This window comes from Perca flavescens, chromosome 14 (assembly GCF_004354835.1).
Source record: "Perca flavescens isolate YP-PL-M2 chromosome 14, PFLA_1.0, whole genome shotgun sequence".
NCBI lineage: Eukaryota > Metazoa > Chordata > Actinopteri > Perciformes > Percidae > Perca > Perca flavescens.
In genome coordinates, this window is record NC_041344.1 from 24,358,758 (window position 1) to 24,364,312 (window position 5,555).

The following is a 5,555-nucleotide window of genomic DNA, read 5'->3' on the forward strand; positions in this document are numbered from 1 at the left end:
GAATCAGACAATTGTTCCACAGTCCCGACAAACACTCCATTATCTCTTTCTTTAAGTTTTCAGTCCGAGTCTCAGACGTATTCTTTCAGTAGGAGTTTTGTTCACAGGCTCCCAGTGTTTGACCTCATCCACATGACTAAAAATATTTCCAGCCATATAATAGCTGGAAGTGTGTGTGTGTGTGTGTGAGTGTGTGTATGTATGTGAGTGTGAGTGTGAACGTGTCCCACATTCTCTCTTTCCAAACTAGGTCAGGCCTCAAGCTTACTGGGGGTTTACCATGCAGCATGTAGTCACACTGATAGCAAAGGTCACTGTGCAACTGGTGTCTGTTTTTTATTACCCTCTCTGTGTTTGGAATCTGGTTTGTTTTTCTGTTGTACATTTTTTTAATCAGACTTACAAATGCTTTGCTTTGCTCTTTTTCCTCTGGTGATTTTTTTTTTTTTCTATCTCCTTGATCTCTGTAATTACAAAAGCTGAAACAATGAGAGTGATCTCTGAAGAGAAACTGTTATCATCAGTCATCTGATACACTTTTAAAAGCCTCGCATTTTTTAAGCAGCTTTATGTGTGATCTGTTATTATCTCAGGCAGTCTGGCATGGCACCTCCAGGCACTGCTGAATCACTGACTCCATATTTATAAAAAAAGAAAAAAAAAGCTTTTGCAAGTCAATGACATAAGGCCTCTTGAGCCGCGCAAAGGTGGAGAACTAGGGCAGCATCCACAGTCACAAGGCTAATTAGTGATTTACGCACCGCGATGCAGTGGATCATCTATGGACACGCACACACCCACTGAATAAACTCATTAGCTGCAGACAGTGAGCACAAAGAATCAACACACCAGACCAGCTTTGAAATGGGAAACCTGCAACTATGGCCTCCCACACACAAATAAGTGCTCTAAAAGTGGGGTTTTCAGCTTTCTTCAGTGTTTTATTTGATGACTGCTGCTATTTGAGCAAGCTTAGAGTGTGTGTGTGTGTGTGTGTGTGTGTGTGTGTGTGTGTGTGTGTGTGTGTGTGTGTGTGTGTGTGTGTGTGTGTGTGTGTGTGTGTGTGTGTGTGTGTGTGTGTGTGTTTTTTATATGTATAGCTGCATCAGTCAGCGAGCCACACAATAATTCCCCAGTTTTAGCGCTCCATTTCTGTCTCTCCCTCTCTCAGTCCAGTCCTCTGTATAGCTGCTCAGTAGCTGTATATGTTCACAGAGCACACACTGTCCTATCCACGAGGCCCACCGTGGGGGAACTACAGGCTTACTTATGTAACACATGCTGTAGCCTATAGATGTATATGTATAGTTGTCTGTGTCTGGCCTGTTTGCCATGGAGTTTTTTGGCCTTTGGTATTGACTTTACTGCATAATACTGCATCCAGTGTCCGTATGCTGCAAAATCATACTTTTAACTACTGTAGATCACAGTTTTTCTTTACATTGACTTGTGAGATATAACCTAGTTTGTATCATGATGCATATATGATACCAAGGTTTGTGTGATTTAGTGCTTAAAAGATCAGTCAACAGGAAATTAGTCAATTTTTATAATCGATAAATTGCTTTAGTTATTTATTGAGAAAAATTGGTTTGTGCTTTTCAAATCTCTTTTAATTCTTTTACATGACATATTTGAGATGGATAAGAGGATCAATACCACTCTCAAGGGTGTGTGATAAATGTTTAGCTACAGCCAGTAGTAGCTTAGCTTCGCATGAAGACACATATCTATTAAAGGTCCCATGACATGGTGCTCTTTGGATGCTTTTATATAGACCTTAGTGGTCCCCTAATACTGTATCTGAAGTCTCTTTCCTGAAATTCAGCCTTGGCGCAGAATTACAGCCATTAGAGCCCCACAATGAGCTTTCCTTAGGATGTGCCATTTCTGTGTCTGTAGCTATTGAGGAGGAGAGAGAGGGTGGCAAGGTGGAGGGTGGGGGTGGCAAGGTGGAGGTTTGGCCTTGACCAACTGCCACTTTGCTTGTTTGAAAGCCATGTCTCTCTCTCATGGGTTGGCCAAATTATCTGGGTGGGCAAAGCAGTGAAAGGGGAGGTAACCTTGCTCCTTATGACCTCATAAGGAGAAGATTCCAGATCGGCCCATCTGAGCTTTCATTTTCTCAAAGGCAGAGCAGGATACCCAGGGCTCGGTTTACACCTATCACCATTTCTAGCCACTGGGGGGACCATAGGCAGGCTGGGGGAACACATATTAATGTTAAAAAAACCTCATAAAGTGAAATTTTCATGCCACGGGACCTTTAAACAGAAGAGCTATATTATTTTAATTTACTTATCTTTAGAGGTGCTGATAAGGTTTTGGTACATTTGGATGGAGACAGGCTAGCCGTTTACCCCTGTTTTAGTCTAAGCTAAGCAGCTTCATATTCACTATTACTCAACTTGAAACTAACTTAAAATGAGTGTATTCCCAAAAATCAAACTACTCCTTTTAAGGAATGCATAAATATTACACTGGTTATATATGAGGAAAAACTTGAATGTACTCTAATGCAACATTTTGAGACAGTCAAACTCCATTTTGGGTTATTCTTGGTTGTATGCTACTGATGCTAATCAGGGTCTGTGTAGTTGAACTTCCAGGGTAGTAGTGTGTCATCCAGTGACTGTGCGTCTTGGTAACTTGAAGTCCACTTAATCCTAATCTCTAATCCCATTTGACTAAACATTCTTTGCCATCTGGCCTGGCGAGACAAAAAAAAACACGCTCACACGCACCTACACACACACACAGACAGACATTGTTGACTACCACGAAAGAACCTTTTTATTTATGAGTAATATCAGGTCTGCTAGTGTGCAAGGTAAACATGTTTTCAGATAATACAGAAGGACACATCTTTGGCATCTGTGGCAGAATACTAGACACCACACAGTCCTATAATCTCAGAGTAGAAGTATGCGGAACGCCAAGGACTTTAGTTAATGTCACAACAGTAAACCGTGGCAAAGGGCAACTGTCAGGCTGCCAGCTGTTGTGTGCATGGATTTCTTTGAACTTAGTCTTGAATACGGAGGATGTAGCGTGCTCTTGTTTGTGCCCTCTAACATGATTTCCTCATTTATTGTCTTTAAAAGTAGGGTGCGCGTGCATGCACGCGAGCTTCCTCTGTTTAGGGTCAGTGTATTGGTGTCTAACAGTTAGAGGACAAAGACGATTCAAAGCTTGGGTGTTGCGTTACAAAGTGAGAAACACAACACTGTCAGGTGTGACTCAATCAGATAAAAGTGCATTGTGCTTTTCTCGGTGACCTCATTTCCACCTGGTATTAAAATCCGATCTGAGTGATCCGATCACAAGTGGACAGCTCTAAGTACTGGTGAGAATGCACCCGGGAAGCATTGAGGATGCCCTGGGATCGGTTAACTCCAGCCACGTTCGGAGGTGGTTTAGGCCACATATTAGGGGTGGGGGAAAAAATCGATATAGCATAGTATCGCAATATTTTTCGTGGCAATACTGTATCGATACACAGATGCCAAGTATCGATCTTTTATGATATGTGTGTTGGTCAGTCTGTCTGCCTGACAATCACATTAATATCGCGATAATATCGTATCGTGACATAAGTATCGGGATGATATCGTATCGTGAGGCCTCTGGTGATTCCCACCCATACCACATATGGCCACATTCTCTTAGCAGTGTGTCGCATTCAAAGTTTTTTTTCTTCTCAGAAATCACTGAGAGTGAATCATGTGTTTTGGATGTTAGTATCGTGCTGTCGGTGATTAAAGATGGCCCGATACCATTTTTTGCTTCCCGATACCGATTCTGATAAGTGAACTTGCGTATCGGCCGATACAGAGTACCGATCCGATACCAGTGTGTCATATATTTTATTATGTTTTAACAACTGTATACTACTATCCCTGTATGGATGTGATATTATTTCTATCTTTGTCTGTCTGGCTCAGGTTAAACTCTTTGTGAAACATGAACAAACACAAATAATGAATGCCACAGAACTTTCTTTTATTATCCAGTTTGACAGTCAGTCATAACGGAAAAAGAACATAAATAAACTACTTTAACGTAGATTTTCTTTAGGGCTTTATTACTTTCTGATACCGATATCAGCGTTTTAGGCAGTATTGGAGCCGATACCGAACATCTCGATCAGTGATGTGTGGCTGTTTTTGCTCCGGTGCTGCCTGCTCTTATATTTCCCTGGCTGTCTGGAGCTCTGTGCCCCGCGGTTGCCTGGAAAAGACAGCGATCTGATGTATGCATCCAGAGCCAAGTGCAGACCATCATTTATTGATGTGGGTGTGTCTATAGGGACAAACAAGGTTCAAAGAGTTTATGCAGCCCCCTCTCTCTCTTTTTGTAGCGCTGTCTGGCTGCTAGTGGCCGCTGTATACAAAAAAGGGACAGAAGGACAAGGAGAGGATGAGATGTGATTAGATGTGAAATGCCTCTCAGGAAAGTGTCATAGGTGCATGCATGGCTTCCTATAGTCTCTCTCTGTCTCTCTCTGTCTCTCTCTCTCTCTTTCTCTTTCAATCTCTCTCTCTGCTGCATATTTCCTGCCCGGTTATGTAATGCATAATATTCTTCTACTCTTCCCAATCCAGAGCATGACATGCTTTCCTGTTTTTCCAGCAACCCAGTGAACTCTTCTCCCAGGGCAACACTGAGGACACACACACACACACACACACACACACACACACACACACACACTGTATCGTCATGTATTGTAAGTAATGTGCTTATTTTAGACAAAGCTGCTTACCCTTGATGTATTGTGTCTGGTGGGCCGCATAAATGGCATTGTCTCACATTTTGTGTGGGTGTTTCTCTCTCTCTCTCTCTCTCTCTCTCTCTCTCTCTCTCTCATCTGCCTTCATATTATAATAATTCCTCTCATCCAGCCTCCTGTCCATATCTATCGGTGTGTCCACTTGCTTTCACATTTGCTCTCAGGCAGGAAATGGGTGTGCCAGCTCATAAAGGACCAACAAAGGAGCCTGACTGCTTGTTGTGTGTGCGTGGGCATTTATGTGTGTTCATTTTATTGTATGTGTGTACACAGGGAGCAATGCACTCTCTGCACTGTACTGTTTGTGAGACAAAGAGGCTGTGCGTGTGTGTGTGTGTGTGTGTGTGTGTGTGTGTGTGTGTGTGTGTGTGTGTGTGTGTGTGTGTGTGTGTGTGTGTGTGTGTGTTTTTCTGGGTTTATCCATTGTCAGTGGCTCAAGCGCCAGAGATGGCTTTTTCCCGCGGTGTTTTGTGGGAGGGGTTTTGGCTGGGCTCAGCAGCAACAAAGAGCCAGAGTTTCCCGCCCGATATGCAAATAGGCTGAGAGTGGGCGGGGCAGGTATCCTCCCCTACTGCAGCACTTAACTCTTTCACTGCCATGGTGAAAGTCAGCAAAGTGCAGGCAAGGTGTGTGTGTGTGTGTGTGTGTGTGTGTGTGTGTGTGTGTGTGTGTGTGTGTGTGTGTGTGTGTGTGTGTGTGTGTGTGTGTGTGTGTGTGTGTGTGTGTGTGTGTGTGTGTGTGTGTGTGTGTGTGTGTGTGTGTG